Below are 22,183 nucleotides of genomic sequence, written 5' to 3' on the forward strand. Positions count from 1 at the left end.
CCAGTAAAGCCCACCTCCCATGAATGAATGAAAAAAAAGGTCTTCTCAAGATGCACTTTTGATGCCTGGATGATTCAGGGGGTTCCCTACAACACCCTCCAAAGCGGGTGTCACTGATAATGGTTACATGCTGCGCTCTCCGCAATCTGGAGCTGGCAAGTGAGGGACCCACTGGAGGAAGAGGATCTTGAGGCAGCTGCACAGGCCACAGAGGATGAATCCAGCAGTGAGTCAGAAGAGAAGCACGGTGAGGAGAATGCTGAGGGCATGGAGCCAGGCCTCTGTAAACTTCAGGGACACCAGGGATGCCTTGATCCAATGATCCTCCAGCTAGGCTGCCAAACAAGCGCTACCACCTCATGCCAGGGCAGGCACCACCATCCTGAATCTCAGAAATGCCCCTTTCCTTGGCTCCCAAGATAGACTAAGTGCCTGTGCAGTAAAGTTTCACGCCACCCACTTCCAGCATTACATACTGGCCTACCCTGCACCTATTAAATAAATGAAGCATACTCAGGCCAATAACACAAAAGCAAATGTAATTTTGTGTTGGAACTCACAGATTATTAAACAGAACAATATCCAGTATCGATAGTCACACCATTAAAAAAAAGAAAAACAAAATATGGGAAAAAAAGATCACCAGTGACCAGTCCCTCTTGTACGTAAGGTGCTTTAAACTTACATTTACGGGTGTTATGTCTAGGTGCTCCCCCCTCGCTGGTACCAGCATTGGAGACAGCCTGCTGACTCTGCTGTCCTGTTGGTCTTGATGAACTTAGCGGTCGTCCTCTGGCCCGTGGAGCCTGTGCTGGCCCCGCCTGGGATGGAGTGGCCAGTGCCATGGCTGGCATGTCCCCAGTCACCACAGCCTCATCAGATGCCACAGTCACTGGCAGAAGGGGCGGAGGAGCTGCTGCTGTCATCCAGAACATCCTGAGAGGAGCGCAAAGAGACAACAAGCAGCTCGTGTGCCAACGTGAGGTCGCTGTGGAGCTCCCTGCTCACCATTAATGGATGGGCACCTAGCTGGCATACTAGGTGCCTCATCCATCTCCCACACTGGCCCTGACCACCTGAGGTCAGTGGCTGTGTGAGGGCTTGCAGGTCTGAGCGCGACCCCAGGAACCTCTCATTCTGTCCCTGGAGCTGCCCCTCCATGAGAGTCACCATTTTTTCAATGGAGGAGGCAGTGCACTCACCCATGAGGGTCAATGCAGGGCTTGTGCTCCACAAGGACTCCTCCATCACAGAGACCATGGCACGCATAACCTCATGGATCTCCGCCAGATCCTCCTGACATCTCGCTGGACATCAGAATCTGCTGCCTAATGGATGACTCCAGAGGCTCATCGTCAGCCTTCGACTGAGCATCATGTCTTCTGACTGCCAGCACCCTGGGCACTCTGCGTCCATTTGCATCTCAAGCGAGTGTGAAGTGCCACTCACTGCAAGTTCGAGGCTGACATCAATGAAGAGACTACACTAGAATGGTTGCAGAAACCAAAATCCTCACCTCAGTGCACTGCACTCTTACCTTCACCTGGCACCCCAGCTTCACTGCAGTCACTTGACCAAGGTGCATGATGCTTCTTGAACTCCATGGCCTCCTGCTCGTACCAGGAGAGGATGAGGAGGTGTGGGGGTCCTCCGCCAGTCTGCGACCTATCAATATTATTATGGGATATCTTCTCTTGAAAGACCAGAGGAGCATTGATTAGTCCACTCTCTGCCTGCAGCGCCATTGCTGTCTGGCCAACCCCACCTGAGGAACACCTTGCAGGGCTCATCTGAGTCATGGCCCTCCAGCCGCAAGGCACACAGTCCAAGCAGCCAGGGCTCACCCCTTGGCTAGCTCGGGCATCATTGACAGTTGGCACTCAGACTCTTACACCCATGAGCTCCATGGGAGTATGGCCAGCCCAAAACAATTCACCACACTGACCCATGCCACCCTTCCTGAGCACAGCAGGTCATTGAAGCACTTCCAGCACTGCATTCAGATGCGCAGTATCATGTCGTGGCTTCTCACCCAGGCTGCCACCTCCTCCCATGCCCTCTTTGTGAAGTTTGGTGGCCTCCTCCTCCCATCTATGAGGACAAGGGTGTCCCTTCCGGCAGCCACCTCCACCAGGAGGGCGGTGTGGCACTTGTTGGAAAAACAGGAAACCAAGTGCCCAGTCGACCTCTCCTCCTGCCTGGTCTCAACAAGCTCATTTGCAGCCCTGTCGCTGCTGCAACTCCAACATGGGCAGCCTCCCTGTAACTGCCTGCGCTGTTTTTGAACCAGCTGCTGAGTCGCCATTGGACCTGGCCGACACCAGGCCCCCGCCCCTTCTCGAAGGTCCTCCAGCTGGCATTTACACTGGGCAGGCCTTATTTGTTGTGCACAAATTGACTGCTGTGTTTCCTACATTACAACAGTGGCTACACTAAGTACTTCATTGGTTGTAAAGTGCTGTGAGATGCCTGGTGGGTCATGAGAGGTACTATATAAATGTAAGTTTTACTTCCTGGAATTATGTATTGGATTTAGGGGTGACCCGCTTGAGCGTAAAATGACGCACATTGACGTTGGGCGAGCATCCCAAAATCAACGCACAGTTGCGCAATATTTCAGTTGGCAGGCGTGTATCTTATTAAGGCCATTGACAAGGTTATTAACTGAAATTTTTCACTGCCTGTCCAACCTTACGGTTGGCTAAGCAGCCTTTGCACTTTTTAGGAAACCTCATCCACGGGCGGGATGAGGTTTCCTAAAACAAATAAAAATTAAATGAAAGTTTTAAAATTTAATTAATAACATGTCCCTGCTCATCTGACAGAGTCACATGAGGGACATGTTTTATTACATTTTTCAATTCTTTATTTTTTTTTTAATTCTTCATCTCCCTGAGGCAGCTCTGTGCCTCAGGGAGATTCTGAAGCGTGCACTCACGTGTATGAGCGAAGTTCACGCTTGCCCTGCTCACCGTCCTCCCCCGTGCCCACACAGGCAGTGCTGGGCACTGCCGCTCACATTTCATACTGGGTGGACCTTAATTGGCCCGCCAACGTGAAATTGCCTTCCGGCCTCGATTGAGGGCAGTGGTTGGCCTCCTGACCACCCCCTCCCACGCCCGTCAAGCCCGCCCAACAAGGACTAAATTCTGCCCCTAGTTTTGGTGTCCCCACAAATACAACAGCCTTCTCTACCTCTGCCCTACCAAACCCAATTATAATGTTAAAGATTGTCAGGTTACCCACCCATCTTTTCGAGAGCTAGGGTGTACTTTGAGCAGAACAGGTTAGCACTCACTGAAACTTCCATTTGGCAACAATCCTTGTTTAATCTTGTACCATAATGACTATAACACTAATCTCCTTCTCTCCTTCAGCTTTACAAATAATTGTTTCTTTGTTTTCAGGTACCAGGACCCAGAAACAGACTAGCCTCAGGCTTTCCCGAGCATCATTGTATAACGAGTAGTGACACGGTGTACAGGAACAAGCAATCTCCTCTCTTCCTGACCAGAAGCGTTTGGTTTCTGCCCAGTAGATTTTGAGAGCAGGGAAACCATGCGGAAAATCACAGTGCTATCCTTCTTTTAAAGAAATGAACAGCTGATCATAGCAGGCCTAAACCTTTGCTGGATGAACCTTTTCAGTTTAAATAGAATATGTCTATTGTTTGCCTGCTGGCTTCCTGACATTTCGGTTTCAGAGGCGGAACAAATTGCTTTGGGAATTCTCTCCCATCTGGTAACTCATGACAAATATTGCGCCTTTGGTGTGATGCCACCTTAGGGTCACCAATTCTGGTTTCTTCTTTCCCCACCCGGACCTCCCACACTTTCAAACCCCCACCTCCCACCCCCCGTCACACACACACTCCTGGCATTAGTCGCTTGACATGTTTGTCTGTACAGCACACAGCATTCCCGCTGCCAATTGGCAAGTGAACAAAGCCTCTATTACCTGACTGGTTGACTCTCAGCTGTCAGTCACACCAACGTTCCCTCCACCTCCAATAGTTTCAAAAATAACAAATGAAAGTGTTCAGAGAAAAGTTCTGCTGGGGTCCTTGCAAAGTGCCCTGGAGAGCAGACTCTAATTCCTGGAGACTCCAGGGGAACCCTATACAATTTGCATCAAAATAAGTGTCAAGTATAATACGCATGCCAATCTGAAGTATATATAGCAGTAGAAAAATATTACACTGCAGGACAATAAAATGTAAAAGGCGAAAGGTAAAATTTGTAAAAATGAATGCCATATATCACAAAATATGTGCCATAATTTGTGAGGGTGTTCACATCCCACTGCACAGAGACTCTGAGAGACCAGTCACAACAGACAGAGACACGGCATTAATTTAATTGACTCATCCAAAAGGCAGGGATTTTCAGAAGCACTGGCTCCTCACAGTCCCTTGGGGAGTGAGTATTTGATGCATAAACCTTGACAACCTTCTGATCTGAAAGAAAAAGTGTAATTTTGGCACACATCATAAGACAATTTATAGGAGTCTTATTTCAGAGAGTCCATTTAACCTGTAGCAAAATCACAGATGCTTTTATGTATCCACATATATCTTTGATAAATATTCATAAACACGAATGCTGGCAAGTCTAATGTGAATGAATGAAAACATGCTTGTACTGATAACATATCTTTATACAGGTTTCTCTATTCTAAATAGCCAGAGATATCTGAGGATTATCAAGAGCTGAATGAATGTTATACCAACTGTTTGGCACTTGGTGCCTGGTTAAGGGACTGGACATCGGGAAGGGGGTGGCCAATGAGAGCCACACCCCTTGCCCTTGCTTTCAACACCACTGAATCCCTTTCCTCGAGAACCCAACCCTGCTCCCCTCTTCATTATTTACCTGTAGCCTGAGTCACTCCACAGTCCTTGGACTTTGGTGCCTGTCCTTCTGGCAGCAGCCACTGCCTTCCCTGGGGCACTGCTGAGCACTGGAGCTGGTGGCCTCTGATTGGCTGGTAGCTCTAAGTAGATGAAACTTCTGCCCCGGGGTGGTGATTCCAGGGGAAGGTCCTCTGCTGGCCTCGCCACTGCCTGATTGGCTTGTGATTTGGTGAATGTTCCCAAAAAGAGGCAGCACAGGCCTCTCTCCCCAGCTCTCCAGTCAGCAGGCGAGATCACCGATGTCTCAACAGGATTACACCCTAGGTTTCATGATGAAAATCAGGGAGCAATGATGTAGAAGACTGGAAAAATTGGGACCAATTCCAATCTTTTGAGGGGTTGACTGATGGAGCTTGCCACCAGGCCATCTATTCCAGCTGCAACTAGGCCACAGCCTTTTTGAGGCCAATGCCTCAATTAGATGGAGCTGGTGAGCTGACCAGTCCAAATGTCCAATTTGACCAGGACAATATTGGGAAGCTCAGAAGCTGCTGAACTGGTGACAAGTTACCTCAGCGTGTGGAATCGGGATCACGGAGGGGCGGGGGAGAACCCGAGGTGTTAGCCGGCCAGATTATTTTTGTCCTCTGCTTCTCCTAGGGCCCCCGCAAAAAAATATAAACATAGCCTTTCAGGCCATCTGCAGCTCTACCACCAGTGAAGCTGGTTCAACGTGGATCCCGATTTGCGTATTAAAGTGGAGAACTGCCTGAAGTAGTCTGTGGCTGCCTCATGGTAGGCCCCGTCCAAGTGACAGAGGTTTGGTCATGGGCTTTAACGGAGTAGTGAGCCTCCTGACTCCAATTTGGGACCGTTATAGCATGGAAAACACCAATTTCAGCTACCCCTGTTGCTCACACAGAGGTATTATACAGGGCTACACGGAAAAGGCAGTGGAATAGCTTAAGGTCATCCAGGGGCGCAACACAGACTTTATGGGCTGATTGGCCTCCTTCTGTGCTGTCACCTTGTTGTTAAGAACTGCTGGACCATGTAGTGGCAATTTTGTCTTTGCATCTTAGTTTAAAATGGGTGATAACAAATGGGCAGCCCGTTTTACAGTCCTCCATATATTTTATTTTGTCGTTGGGCTGACCCTTCTGCAAACTTGCCATCACATTCCTTACACTTAGAGTCAAATTCTAACCCTTTACTCAGCAATCACATTTTGTTTTGTCAACAGAAATCACTGCTGTACTCATGTTCACTGTATCTTGGTTCTTTTTAACGCAATAACTTGTTATTTTTTAGCTTCACTTGCTAAATGCCCCTTGAGACCTGCCTCACCTGGAACCTACCTGAGGGCTCATGCCTGTCATACTTTAGGAGTGAAATGGGGAAGCACTTCCTTCATGGAAATTTGGACCTATCTCCCCCAAAAGGGCTGTGGATGCTGGAGGGACAATTGGACCTTTCTAGATTGAGATCAACAGAATTTTGTCGACAAGAAGACAGAAACTGCTGGACCTACTCATAAGTCAGTTAGCATCTGTGGAGAGAGACACAGACCGGGATTTTCCGTGACCGCTGGCGTCGGGCATGTTTGGTGGCACGAGCAGACAATATGGCGCAATTGGTTTCATGATGTCATGAAACCAGTTCACGATCGCTCAGCCCGCCAATGGCAGGCCTCATTTCCCACCATAAGACTTGGGGAACCTCATTATAATACATCTGCATATCATTATTAGGCCAGCTTGCTGGAATCGTCCTCCCATTGCTTGATTGTCTGCCCACGTCGGAGGCAAACATGCTGACGTGTTTCACAACTGTACATAAGCGACGTGCATCTGGTGGGTTGCACTTGGCTTGCGATTTCGAGGTTTGTTTGCCTATCTTGCTTCAGTCAGCATTCGCAGTCATCAGCGCCAGGCTTCACCATATCATAGTCATAGTCATAGAAGTCTACAGCACAGAAAAAGACCCTTTGGTCCATCGAGTCCGCACCAGCCAAACAAGTACATAACTATTCTAATCCATTTTCCAGCACTAGGCCCATAGCTTTGTATGCCATGGCATCACAAATGCACATCCAAACACTTCTTAAATGTTATGAGGGTTTCAGCCTCTACCACCTTTTCAGGCAGTGAGTTCCAGATTCTCACCACCCTCTGGGTGAAAAAATTCTTTCTCATATCCCCTCTAAACCTCCTGTCCCTTACCTTAAATCTATGCCCCCTGGTTATTGATCCCTCCACCAAGGGGAAAAGTTCCTTCCTGCCTAGCCTATCTATGTCCCTCATAATTTTATACACCTCAATCATGTCCCCCCTCAATCTCTTCTGCTCCACAGAAAATAACCCCAGTCTATCCAATCTCCCCTCATAACTAAAACTCTCCAGCCCAGGCAACATCCTGGTAAATCTCCTCTGCACTCTCTCTAGTGCAATCACATCTTTCCTATAATGCAGATTCCAGAACTGCATGCAATACCCTAGCTATACTCTCACTTTTAAGGGGGCTTATGAGCAGGTCTCTACCTACCAGACCAGCCATATGCCGGTTGCTTTTCAATGGCTGCAGGATAGGGCTTGCGAGGGGAAGGGAGAGAAATGGCCTCAGGAAAGGGAAGAGGCTGCAGGACGAGGACTGTACTGGGGAAGGAGGGTATCCCAGGGTGTGTGTGAGGGCACATGTTGATCGGTGCAAGTGGCCTCAAGATGGTGAGGGCTGAGGAGGCAGTCTCCAGAGGAGATGAGGCCAGATGGACATGAGAGGGTTTGTGTGTGAGAATGTGTGGTGATGTCCCTTGAGCTGGCAGTGAATGAGATGCCAGTGAATGTGTGATGAGCTTGAATGTGAGAGTTTAGAGTGATGAGATGGTTTCCATGCCCTGGCTGCACAGATGAGATCATTCATCCTCTATCTGCATTGGATGGCCAACCTCTTGTGTGCAGCATTGGCACTGATCACCATTGCTACCACCTTCCAAGCCTAGTTGGTCACACCGTTGCTGCCCATCCTGCAGCCAGAGCGGGGGTAGAGGACATCGCGGCGGGCCTCCATGGCATCCATAAGACTTTCCAGTGATGTGTCACTAAACCTGGGGACTGCAGACTTTTGCCTTTTGTGGACAGCTTCTCTGCTGTAGTCCTGGACTGGAAGCACTGAGGTGTGTGCACACTGCTGGACTTTAAATATGGCGCCCGGCACGATGAAGCAGCGAGATGATGGCGTGGTGGGCGAATGAGAGCCTGCCCACCATGGAAACGGCGTGTTTCCTGGGAATGCATAATTAATGTGGTGGGTTTGGGACGATATGTGAGAAGCCGCCATCGCGGCAGACAAGTAAACCATTATTTTACCCACCCGCTACCGCACTTAGGGTAAATCTGGGGCAATTCTGCCTAGAGTTAACATTTCAAGATGATTTTTCATCAGCTTTTTGTTGGGCAAAGGTATCAAGGGACATGGAACTAAAGCATAAATGGAGTAAATAGGGTACAGGTCAGCCATTTGAATGGAGGAACATGCTTGAGGGGCTGAATGGCCTCCTCTTGTTCCAATGCTCCGATCACCTGAATTCACACCTTGACAACAAGCTTTCACTGAAACTCATGTCCTCAGTTATTAAAATCACAATAATTTGCCATCAGATTTGATAGAAAAAAATTAACTGTTTTTAGCATTTCTGAATTACATTTTCTAACATGGTTGCATCTCTTCTGCTGACCTTGACCTTTAACTGATGACTGGTGCCTATCACTGTCTTCTTATCACTGACCCTAATGATAAGTAAAGTAGAGGAAACCCAGTTAAGCTGTACATTTTCATTATCTACTGCATAGTGCCAAATTATACTTAGAATTGCCATCATTTAACTTGCGAAATAACCTCAAGCAGATTGAAATATATTTTCATTAAATATTACAGTGAAAGCCATCCTAATTCAATTCATTGGGTTTTCAGTCCAAAAAGCAAGAATTAAAATTGGCAAGTGAGTATTATATATCTTGCTGTGAAACACTGGATTTTGAAGCTCATTCATGCAAAGTAACACACAAAAGAAAAAGCCTCGATTTCTTTAAATTTTTCAAAAATTCTTTCATGGGGTGTGGGTGTTGCTGGCAAGGCCAGCATTTGTTGCCCATCCCTAATCCTCCTTGAACTGAATGGCTTGCTCGGCCATTTCAGGGGCAGTTAAGCATCAATCACATTGCTGGGGGTCTGGAGTCACATGGAGGCCAGACCAGGTAAGGACAGCAGATTTCCTTCCCTAAAGGGCACTAGGATTCTTGTAAATGACACATGGTTGCTTCATGATGTTAAAATGTTGGGATTATGTCATTTTTAAATTTCATCTCATTCTCTTTTGCTATCAAATGAATGCGGTTGTTGGTACAGTGGAATAGTTTTTCATCACATGCCAAGACCATTCGGTACAAGTCCTAACCATACAGCCACATTAAGAAAGGTTTGGATGAACGGGATAAGGATTGAGGACAGACTGAGATAATCAAATTGTATATGTGCCATAACAAAAACAGAATTACCTGGAAAAACTCAGCAGGTCTGGCAGCATCGGCGGAGAAGAAAAGAGTTGACGTTTCGAGTCCTCATGACCCTTCGACAGAACTTGAGTTCGAGTCCAGGAAAGAGCTGAAATATAAGCTGGTTTAAGGTGTGTGTGTGGGGGGCGGAGAGATAGAGAGACAGAGAGGTGGAGGGGGTTGGTGTGGTTGTAGCGACAAACAAGCAGTGATAGAAGCAGATCATCAAAAGATGTCAACAACAATAGTACAATAGAACACATAGGTGTTAAAGTTAAAGTTGGTGATATTATCTAAACGAATGTGCTAATTAAGAATGGATGGTAGGGCACTCAAGGTATAGCTCTAGTGGGTTTTTTTTTTATTTTATATAATGGAAATAGGTGGGAAAAGGAAAATCTTTATAATTTATTGGGAAAAAAAAGAAGGGGGAAACAGAAAGGGGGTGGGGATGGGGGAGGGGACTCACGACCTAAAGTTGTTGAATTCAATATTCAGTCCGGAAGGCTGTAAAGTCCCTAGTCGGAAGATGAGGTGTTGTTCCTCCAGTTTGCGTTGGGCTTCACTGGAACAATGCAGCAAGCCAAGGACAGACATGTGGGCAAGAGAGCAGGGTGGAGTGTTAAAATGGCAAGCGACAGGGAGGTTTGGGTCATTCTTGCGGACAGACCGCAGGTGTTCTGCAAAGCGGTCGCCCAGTTTACGTTTGGTCTCTCCAATGTAGAGGAGACCACATTGGGAGCAACGAATGCAGTAGACTAAGTTGGGGGAAATGCAAGTGAAATGCTGCTTCACTTGAAAGGAGTGTTTGGGTCCTTGGACGGTGAGGAGAGAGGAAGTGAAGGGGCAGGTGTTGCATCTTTTGCGTGGGCAAGGGGTTGTGCCATAGGAGGGGGTTGAGGAGTAGGGGGTGATGGAGGAGTGGACCAGGGTGTCCCGGAGGGAGCGATCCCTACGGAATGCCGATAAGGGGGGTGAAGGGAAGATGTGTTTGGTAGTGGCATCATGCTGGAGTTGGCGGAAATGGCGGAGGATGATCCTTTGAATGCGGAGGCTGGTGGGGTGATAAGTGAGGACAAGGGGGACCCTATCATGTTTCTGGGAGGGAGGAGAAGGAGTGAGGGCGGATGCGCGGGAGATGGGCCGGACACGGTTGAGGGCCCTGTCAACGACCGTGGGTGGAAAACCTCGGTTAAGGAAGAAGGAGGACATGTCAGAGGAACTGTTTTTGAATGTAGCATCATCGGAACAGATGCGACGGAGGCGAAGGAACTGCGAGAATGGGATGGAGTCCTTACAGGAAGTGGGGTGTGAGGAGCTGTAGTCGAGATAGCTGTGGGTGTCGGTGGGTTTGTAATGGATATTGGTGGACAGTCTATCACCAGAGATTGAGACAGAGAGGTCAAGGAAGGGAAGGGAAGTGTCAGAGATGGACCACGTGAAAATGATGGAGGGGTGGAGATTGGAAGCAAAATTAATAAATTTTTCCAAGTCCTGACGAGAGCATGAAGCAGCACCAAAGTAATCATCGATGTACCGGAGAAAGAGTTGTGGAAGGGGGCCGGAGTAGGACCGCAACAAGGAATGTTCCACATACCCCATAAAGAGACAGGCATAGCTGGGGCCCATGCGGGTACCCATAGCCACACCTTTTATTTGGAGGAAGTGAGAGGAGTTGAAGGAGAAATTGTTCAGCGTGAGAACAAGTTCAGCCAGACGGAGGAGAGTAGTGGTGGATGGGGATTGTTCGGGCCTCTGTTCGAGGAAGAAGCTAAGGGCCCTCAGACCATCCTGGTGGGGGATGGAGGTGTAGAGGGATTGGACGTCCATGGTGAAGAGGAAGCGGTAGGGGCCAGGGAACTGGAAATTGTTGATGTGACGTAAGGTGTCAGAGGAATCACGGATGTAGGTGGGAAGGGACTGGACAAGGGGAGAGAGAAGGGAGTCAAGATAACGAGAAATGAGTTCTGTGGGGCAGGAGCAAGCTGAGACGATCGGTCTACCGGGGCAGTTCTGTTTGTGGATTTTGGGTAGGAGATAGAAGCGGGCCGTCCGAGGTTGGGCAACTATCAGGTTGGAAGCTGTGGGAGGGAGATCCCCAGAGGAGATGAGGTCAGTGACAGTCCTGGAAACAGTGGCTTGATGTTCAGTGGTGGGGTCATGGTCCAGGGAGAGGTAGGAGGAAGTGATTGCGAGTTGACGCTCAGCCTCCGCGTGGTAGAGGTCAGTGCGCCAGACAACAACAGCACCACCCTTGTCAGCAGGTTTGATGACAATGTCAGGGTTGGACCTGAGAGAATGGAGTGCAGTAAGTTCAGAGAGAGACAGGTTAGAATGGGTGAGAGGAGCAGAGAAATTGAGACGACTAATGTCGCGCCGACAGTTCTCAATGAAAAGATCGAGAGAAGGTAAGAATCCAGAGGGAGGGGTCCAGGTGGAGGGAGAATATTGAAGATGGGTAAAACGATCTTTCTCCGGTACATCGATGATTACTTTGGTGCTGCTTCATGCTCTCGTCAGGACTTGGAAAAATTTATTAATTTTGCTTCCAATCTCCACCCCTCCATCATTTTCACGTGGTCCATCTCTGACACTTCCCTTCCCTTCCTTGACCTCTCTGTCTCAATCTCTGGTGATAGACTGTCCACCAATATCCATTACAAACCCACCGACACCCACAGCTATCTCGACTACAGCTCCTCACACCCCACTTCCTGTAAGGGCTCCATCCCATTCTCTCAGTTCCTTCGCCTCTGTCGCATCTGTTCCGATGATGCTACATTCAAAAACAGTTCCTCTGACATGTCCTCCTTCTTCCTTAACCGAGGTTTTCCACCCACGGTCGTTGACAGGGCCCTCAACCGTGTCCGGCCCATCTCCCGCGCATCCGCCCTCACTCCTTCTCCTCCCTCCCAGAAACATGATAGGGTCCCCCTTGTCCTCACTTATCACCCCACCAGCCTCCGCATTCAAAGGATCATCCTCCGCCATTTCCGCCAACTCCAGCATGATGCCACTACCAAACACATCTTCCCTTCACCCCCCTTATCGGCATTCCGTAGGGATCGCTCCCTCCGGGACACCCTGGTCCACTCCTCCATCACCCCCTACTCCTCAACCCCCTCCTATGGCACAACCCCTTGCCCACGCAAAAGATGCAACACCTGCCCCTTCACTTCCTCTCTCCTCACCGTCCAAGGACCCAAACACTCCTTTCAAGTGAAGCAGCATTTCACTTGCATTTCCCCCAACTTAGTCTACTGCATTCGTTGCTCCCAATGTGGTCTCCTCTACATTGGAGAGACCAAACGTAAACTGGGCGACCGCTTTGCAGAACACCTGCGGTCTGTCCGCAAGAATGACCCAAACCTCCCTGTCGCTTGCCATTTTAACACTCCACCCTGCTCTCTTGCCCACATGTCTGTCCTTGGCTTGCTGCATTGTTCCAGTGAAGCCCAACGCAAACTGGAGGAACAACACCTCATCTTCCGACTAAGGACTTTACAGCCTTCCGGACTGAATATTGAATTCAACAACTTTAGGTCGTGAGTCCCCTCCCCCATCCCCACCCCCTTTCTGTTTCCCCCTTCTTTTTTTTCCCAATAAATTATAAAGATTTTCCTTTTCCCACCTATTTCCATTATATAAAATAAAAAAAAACCCACTAGAGCTATACCTTGAGTGCCCTACCATCCATTCTTAATTAGCACATTCGTTTAGATAATATCACCAACTTTAACTTTAACACCTATGTGTTCTATTGTACTATTGTTGTTGACATCTTTTGATGATCTGCTTCTATCACTGCTTGTTTGTCGCTACAACCACACCAACCCCCTCCACCTCTCTGTCTCTCTATCTCTCCGCCCCCCACACACACACCTTAAACCAGCTTATATTTCAGCTCTTTCCTGGACTCGAACTCAAGTTCTGTCGAAGGGTCATGAGGACTCGAAACGTCAACTCTTTTCTTCTCCGCCGATGCTGCCAGACCTGCTGAGTTTTTCCAGGTAATTCTGTTTTTGTTTTGGATTTCCAGCATCCGCAGTTTTTTTGTTTTTATCTCTGTATATGTGCCATGTTGTTTCCTAGGCAAATGCGTTTGTGGAAATGTCACTTCAAAGAAGTCAACAGCAATAATGCAGATCAAGGATTAAAAACATGTTCATGAGAGGAAGCAAAGCAGCAGGAAAAATAGGACATTATTCAATTCTCCTCAAGCCATAAGCAAGAAGAGCAAGTGGTCAATAATACAAACTTCAGGCTCTGCCGCCACCCACACAAATTGGCCCACCTCATCATGAAATCTTATCACTTGCTGTAAGCATCTCAGGTAAATTAACTGTGGTGATATTGTTGTCTACATGCAGAGTTCACTAAGAATTCGCACCAGTGCTTGCTGACGTTCACTGGCCCTGGTCTGGCAGGGCTTCAATTTTAAAATTCACATTCTCGTTTCAAATTTATCAATGGCCCTATCCTTCCCTATCTTTCCCTATCTCTGTAACCTCATTCGGTCTGACAACCTCTGAAATTTCTGTGCTCCTGAAACTCTAACCTCTTGAATACCCACTGTTTTCATCGCTTCATCATTGTTAGCATTTGCTGCAACTGCCTAGGCTCGAAGCTTAAGAATTCCTTCCCAAACCTCTGTTTCTCTTCCCCTTTCTCCCTTCCTTTCAGATGCTCTTCTAAACCTACTTCTTTCCTGTCCTAATATCTTCTTATTTGACGTGGGCCGCATATCCTTGTCTCTGGATAGAGATGGGAATGGGGCTGGGAAAATAGGAATTTTGACTGCAGATTCCAATTTTCAGCACCTTCCCAACCCCCTGTTATTTTTGGGTGGCCTTTTTGTGGGTCGGGAGGGTCTTGAGTGCAAACCCCATATGCACTTCTCTTAACATCAGGGTTGTTATTGAGGGGACCAGGGGAAATTTACATTTCCTGCTCCACCCTATCTACATGTCTGGTGTGAACTTTGGAAGCCTTAAAAAACCTGATAGAGTTGAGTGTTCATGACCGTTGGGAGAAGCCAGCTGAGGAGTCTGGGACATTCTGACAGATAAGTGTTAAATGTTTTGAAACCTTCAAATGTCAATATTCGATGCTGTATTGTAATGTAGAAGAATTTTAATGCAATGACTGATCATAGGGCTCTGTCCTCCTACCTGTGGCCACCATTGTGTAATTGTTGGCTCTGTGTTCAACAACAGGGACCCCCGCAAGTCATTAAAAATCCTAATGTACAGAGCAGTTGTCATCACCATATTTCTGTACTCCAGGGAGACCTGGACTGTGTATCAGCAATTCATAAGAGCACTGGAAAAATTCCACCAGTAATGCCTCTGCTGCATCCTTGGCTGTGTCGAGACTATTCCAGTGTAAGGATAGTAAGGCTTTGTATCAGACTCCCTTCTCCCTGCAGAGATTTCTGATGACACACAACAGTGGATGAACTTTCCAATGTGATCCATATGATAAAGCTTTTGTGACCTCCTCAGTGCTTAAGGCCAGAAATTTGCCTATGTCGGGCCGGCTGGGCGAGGGAGGGCGCGGAGCACATCACTGCCTGCGATCAGCTGCGTGCCGCCATTTTACATGGGTGGGCCAATTAAGGACTGCCCAGCGTGACGCACGGCCAGTAGTGCTCCTCACTAGCTGTGCAGGTGGGGGGAGGAGGGAGAGCCTGTAAGATTGGACGGGCAGCATTGCTAACAACTAACAATTTGTTTTTTAATGGCTTTAATAGGCCATTGACAGTTTGGTGGGTGCACAGCCGCCTCCAGTGCGTGCCTGCCAGACAAAATATCTAAATGCCGCGCAATGATGTTGGAACGCACGCCTGACGTCATTGCACATCATTTTGTGTGTTGGCGTGTTGGGCCCGCCCCCGCACACCGACAGCAATATTCTGGCTTTGGTGAGACTGTAAAATCCTTAAAATTCCACCCTTAGTGTTCAATGATTTGTTTCATCTGTGTTTGATGACATTCGTCTGGTAACTGATTCTTGTATATTGATTGTGTGTTGGAAATCCTGTAACTTCTGTGATATTTTATAGCATTGTAAATACTTACTTAGAACTAGAGTTATTACTAGAGTTATAATTCAGTCATTTAAGATGTGCAGCAAACATAATAGTCATGTGATCAGCTTTGAATTCTGCCTGACAACAAGCTTGGATGCCTTGGTTACTATGGAGACATGAAGGCTCAGGTTAAGACTTACTGGAAGCAAGGTGAAAATTGTTCACATTTGAAAACAAAGGCAGGAGCAGCTTGGCTAACTGTGGGGAGACTTTTGATCTCTCAGTTTTTGGACAGGAATAAAGAGAGAGAGAGGTCTCATAGAGAGAAAGATGAAGGCTGCAGCTGGTATGGTCAGCAGAGATAAAAGGCTACAATTTCTCTGTGAGTTACCAGGCAGAAAGCTGAAGGAAGGATGGCCTATGGTTGAAGAGACACATCCTGTAGCAATCTAAAGACTCTGGATGATTTACCAAGGTGAAACTAGAAGGAAAAATCACCAGAGTAGCTTGTACCGCTGGTGGTCATTTTGGAAAATCTCTGAAAACTGAGGGAAATGCCTTTGACATTTACCCAACATTATGATTTGGCAAAATGGGGAAATGTGAACCCATTGGAAGCTGGGGCTCGTTATAGACTGTTTCCTATAAAGACTGTCATCCTGTAGAAACTGTGTTGTAATGCTTATGTGTACAGAGAGGGGTGTTAGGACATCAGTAAAGGTTAACCTTTCTGTTGTTTGGGATATTAGTTGCTTACTAGGTAATGTTTAGTTAATGTTGCTTCTAGTTTGTTACAGTAAAAGCTTTAAAACTTGAAATTGTGTCATGCAATCTCTTTGAATTGGTCACTGGGAATTCAAATCTTCTCTTTTTTTAAAGTTATCAGTTTCTACAGGGATTGTAACAGCATGTAAATGAGAAATAGGATTGGGACAGGGATAGATCCTTGAGGGACACCAGAGGTTACCATGTGGGAGTAGGAAGAGCAGCCACAGCAAGTATTTCTGTGGCCACAACTGCACACTTAAGACTGGAACCAGGTGATTGCAGGCCCACCTAGCTCCACAACAGAGAAAATGCATTGGAGGAGAATGGTTCGGTCAACCATGTTAAAGGTTGCAGACAAGCCAAAAGCATAAGGAAAGATCATTTGCCATGGTCACACTCACAGAGGAATTAGATAAAGGGCACTTCTGCGGTGGGATTGAAATCGGATTGGAGGGCCTTTAGTGTTAATGAAACTGTTATTTGTGAATTGGTGTAGATTTTGAACAGTTTCAACATCACTTATTTTCTTAAGATAATCTTTCATTCTCAGAACTGTCTAATGTTGATGGTGCAATAGATTAAAAAAGGGAAATATTTTGAAGGGATGCGGGGGGCTCTTTGTTAAGATCCCCATTTTTAATTAATAATTAAGAATGAGGTTTAATACATGTGGGACACATTAAGCTTATTAAGCAGCACATTGCTAATAAAATCTGAAGGAGCGTTTAACCAATGCTCTCCAATATGTCATCAGTATATGAGCTACTCAGTCATAAATCAAGACACCTATGTGAAATATTTATGGCTGAAGTGTCATTTACCAAGAAACTGACTGCATAAAGTGCACTTCTGAAAAGGAATAGTATTAAACTACAGAACAAAAGACATATCAATGGAGTAACCGCTTCTGTCATCTGTAAATCTTATACGGCGTGTACTCCAGAGCAGCCATATATTTTCAAGAACTATTGCAGATAAAATCTTTTCGGTTTCCAAATGCCAACCATCAGTAGAAATGTTATGCTGTGAAGCACGAACAGGAGTAAGTTATACAGCCTCTCAAGCCTGTTTCTCCATTCAGTTAGATCATGACTGATGTATACCTTAACTCCACCTACCCACCTTGGTTCTGCAACCCTTAATATCCTGAACCCTGAATAAAAATCTATCAATCTGTTTTGAAATTTTCAATTGATGCCCGGCCTCAGCAGCTTTTAAAGGAAAAGAGTCCCAAATTTCCACTCCCCTTTATGTGGAGAAATGATTCCTGATGTCACCCTTGGAATTTACGGTAGTGCCCCCTTGTTCTAGACTCCCCCAATCTACCCTATCAAATTGTCTAATCATTTTAAGTACCACAATTAAGCCGCCCCTTAACCTTCTACGCCCATGGGAATAAAAACCTAGCTCAGGTCACTTGTCCTTGTACTTTAAGCCTTTTAACTGGTATATTTTAATTGGAGATGGTGGCGTAGTGGTAATGTCACTGAAGTGAAAAATCCAGATGCCTAGGCTAATACTCCGGGGACATGGGATTGAATCCCATTGTGGCACCTGGTGGAATTTAAATTCAATTAATAAATGTGGAATTATAAAGCTAGTCTCAGTAATGGTGTCCATGAAAAACTGTCATTAACTGCTATCCTTTTAGGGAAGGAAATCTGCCTTCTTTACCCCAGTCTGTCCTCTGAAATTTTGTTTTTCTGCAAAAAAAATACCTTATTCATAAATTATTTGAAAGAATATTACATATACATTCCAAATTATCATCACAAAAAGATGGAATAAAATATTCAACTATTCCTATATAGCATGTTGCACTTTGAGGTGCCTCAATAGATTTGCATGAACAATATACATTCAACAACAAGCTTTAAGTCCGAGGGGTTCTACATGGTTACCAGACCCTCGGTATTACTATGGCTGAAAGTCCTTACACACTGGCCTTTCCTCATTGTGCCTCTGGGGTGACTGCCCTTAGCTTTAGTGCATCCCTTAGCACGTAGTCCTGGACCGTGGAATGTGCCAGCCTGCAACACTCAGTCATGGACAACTATTTGCACTGGAAGACCAACATGTTTTGGACAGACCAAAGAGCGTCTTTCACCGAGTTGATGATTCTCCAGCAGCAGTTGCTGTTTATGTCAGTGCGTGTCCCTGGAAACAGCCCATAGAGCATAGAGTCCTGTGTCACGGAGCTGCTCGGGACAAACCACTTTTTCTCTCTCCAGACCTGCTTTGCAAAGGCACATTCCACAGGAGTTGGCAGCGTGGGGTGGCACAGAGACTTCAGGCATGCATGAAAGATCTGACCGGGAGTGCCCTTCTCATCACCAGTCAAGCCAGGTCTCGGTGCATGTTTGAAAGGTCTCGCAATGAGGCATTCTGCCAACAGACTTTGACAGTCTGCTCAGGGAGCCAACCGACAGGATCTAGCATGTCTTCTTCCTGCAAGGCTTCAAGGACGTTACGTGCAGACCACTGCTTGATGGACTTGTGGTCAAAGGTATAAACTTTTCCACGAGGGCAGGTGATATAGCATGGTCCAACTACTTGGAGCGTTCCATGGCAACATGGCCAGACCCATCCTTCGCAACACCGGGGATAGGTAGAGCCTCAGCACGTTCAGTTCAAGCGCAATTTGGGATGGGCAACAAATGCTGGCTTTGCCAGTGATGTTCACATCCCATGAAAGAATAAAAACACTCTACATTGCAGCCCTTAAAGACCAATATATCCTTCCTGAGGTATAGTGCCCAAAATTAAATGAAATTACTCTACGTGAGATCTAACTAGAGCATAATGCATAACTTCCAATCCTTTTTATCACTGGCCCCTTGTGATAAAGGCTTTTTAATTAATGTTTTGTACCTTTTAACTTTTCTTCCTATGTCTCTTTTTTTGACTGTGTCTCTCTGAAGCACTATGGAACTTATTATTGTGTGGTGTTCACAAACAATTATGTTTTTAGCACAACTAATACACAGGGGGAAAGAATTCTCTGAATTGAGTTCTTCACAGGGGGAAAGACCCTTAGGAAGTGAACATTCATTCTGATACCAGTTGAGCAAACACAGGCTCAAAGAAGCGCTACAAATGTAATTCTAGGGCTGAAATTTAATGAGCTGTGAAGCAATATAAAGGGCGCGGAATCTCTTCTCGGTGGGAAAATTAGGACAAAAGAACAAAGGCTTGAAGCAAAATGTAACTCAAGAATTAAGTGCTTTGCCATGAATTATTAGCTAATGCAATAGACTGCCACATCGTATAGTGAATGCTTAATCAATTGATACACTAATAGAAAGAAAAGAAATAGGCAGCGCAGAGAGAGAGAGAGATTTCATGCCAAGGAAGAAGGTGCATAGGCCTGGAACAGGAAGATGGGCTGATAGGCCAATCTCTCTGGCTTTCGTGTTTGGATATTAATCAGGTCACCAGAAAGGGAAGAAATGAAGAGCCATGAAGTCAGCGTTAATGGTTCAAATGTGCTGATGGACTGCAAATGGGTGTCGTTGATAGTGATCTGAGGCTTGGCATTCCTCACTCCATTACACACCTTCTGAGCTCCTGCTGTGACTTTGGAAATGGCTTTGCAGAAAATGACAGCAGTGAAATGAGCCCAGCTGCCAGGGAATTGCCAGCACTGGCCTCTGTTCCAACATTTGGTCAGTTTTGCAGATGAAATTAGCAAAGTATAAGACATATTCTTAAGTGTCTTTTGAGAGAGGTATGGGCCTGAATTTTACACTCCTCTGCCAGTGGGTTTGTAGCCAGGTTTGAGTGTAAAATTCCTCGATGGACTTCCCACCAGGTTACCACCCACCCCGACCTCTCTGCAATGTTATGCTGTGGTGGGCGAGGCCTCAGATGGGATGCCCACCCTTGCCCCAACTGAGGTGCCTTCAGCAGCCAATTATTGATCACTTAAGGGCTGTTTCCCACCCAAACTCAATTTTTAGGTTGTGGGAGGAGTTCCAGGATGTGGGGGATGCCTGAAAATAATTCGGTTCAGGTCTTGGGTGGGAAGTGAGGGGGAGGGGGGGGGTGCCGCCTCTTTCAGAAGACCACTTTTAACTTCAGCTGCCCACCACTAAGGCCTGGTAACCACAGGACTTCCCTCCACACACTGCCCACCCAGCCCACCCACCACCCCCCCAACCGCCACAGCCTCTCCCCCAACACCCCAATCCCGCACTATCCACCCCGAGGCCTCTCCTACCTTCCCCACCCTGAGATTCCCAAAATCTACCCCTTCCTGGAATCCTGGCCTCAGGCTCCCAGGGCTGTTTGAAGTCCCAATGGTGGACACTGCAGCTTTAGCTCCCAAGTGAAGAGCGGAAGTCCTGTCTGCAGCCAATTAATGCTCGTTGGAGCGTGAGATCACTGCAGGGTGGACAGCGCCGGCAGTTCTGTATGGTGGGATGGGAAAGATCCTAGCCATGGACTTGTGTTTAGCCATGGGAAGAACTGCAGCCAGTTGCAATTTTTTTTATTCTCCTGAAGCTGCTGGCTGACTACTAAAAATTTGGGAAGGTTTTGAGATAGTAGTAGTGAAATGTAGAACATCAGTGGAAATGGTCCTGTCATAATATTGCAAAGCCAGTCATGGTGAGGAAGCTCTATGAACACTAGTGATCTTTTCAATAGAGTGAGATGGAGCAGGGATTAAGAGAGAAAGGTCGATATTCAAATATGCAAAGAAGGCACCAAGAGTGGCAATATATCTTCAATAGCAGACATGTTGCTTTCTCCACAATGGTTCATGACTCAAAGGTGAGCAGGTAGGCACAGCTTAGGTATCATTGTAAAGAAGCAGTACGGGACATTGGGGCATTATTAGACTTGATTTTAATCCCAGCAGGAAGGTGTGAGAGGAGACCTAGCTTTGTGGCAAATTGAGTTGGCCCTCCTCAGTGAGGCGTGGGAATGTATGGAACTCAGCCTCCATGCTGGCTGTCAGTCTCAACACAAAGCCTCTAGTGGCTGGCGGGTAGGAGAAAGGGAGCAAGCGGGATTTCGGAGGCTGCTGTTGGGGAGCTGAGAATGGGGTTGGGTGGGTGGGAGGGGGGTGGTCGGCAAGCTGCTGAACATGCTGTTCTTAAATTTACTCTGGTGCTGTTGGTGCTCTTGAGGGTTTGGGATGTTTGCTTGACTCCGCTGCGGTACTTTAAGCCCCTTGGGATGGAGGTGGTCATTTTCTGTGATCTTCTGAGGTCCCAAAAGATTTTTCAGCAGGCTGCATCGCCACATTTGGCATGTGTATGTGGCCTGATCTTTGCATCCTACCACCAACCTGATTAGGCACCTGACAGGCTGGCTTGACTTAATTGGCTGTCGTCAGGAGAAAGGATGGCATCATGAAGACAGATTCTATTCATGTCACTTGTGTTGGATCTTGGATCTAAATGCTCATTGATCTGCAAGAAGGCAGAGCTGGTGGCATCAGTCAGAATGTGCTGACACTGAGAACTGTCATCCTGTGTATCTCACAGAAGCTGATCGCCAATGCTCTTCCACAAAAGCATCCTGGTTTGAGACACCGATCATTCAGCCAGGGAGAATGGGTGTTAAGTGTTCCTGGTGTCATCTGTCATCTCGGGGTCACTGCATCATGCAAGATCTAAATTTTGTGCTTAAATTAGTAGTGCAGCCCCCAAGTCTTTTTATTATTTTATATTTCCAAATGGAGTTATTATTAGTCAGATTAAAGCTTTAATGCAGTTTCTCCAGTGTACTTCAATCAAAATTGATATAACTAGCATAAAAGATCACAAAATTTTAAAGATAAATTACATCCAGCACAATTTGAGTTTCCTCAATCTCCTGCACTAGTTTAAAAAACATTGTGCTGGAACTAGCCCCAATCACACAGCAGGCCACACCTCCAAGATCAAATGAATTACCATTGGGAGTTTTCGCTAAGTGCGCTCATTTGAAGGGCCTTTCAGAAGGCTCCAAACTAAACTGGTTCAGACACAAGTA

The sequence above is a fragment of the Carcharodon carcharias genome, chromosome 5 (genome assembly GCF_017639515.1).
Source record: "Carcharodon carcharias isolate sCarCar2 chromosome 5, sCarCar2.pri, whole genome shotgun sequence".
NCBI lineage: Eukaryota > Metazoa > Chordata > Chondrichthyes > Lamniformes > Lamnidae > Carcharodon > Carcharodon carcharias.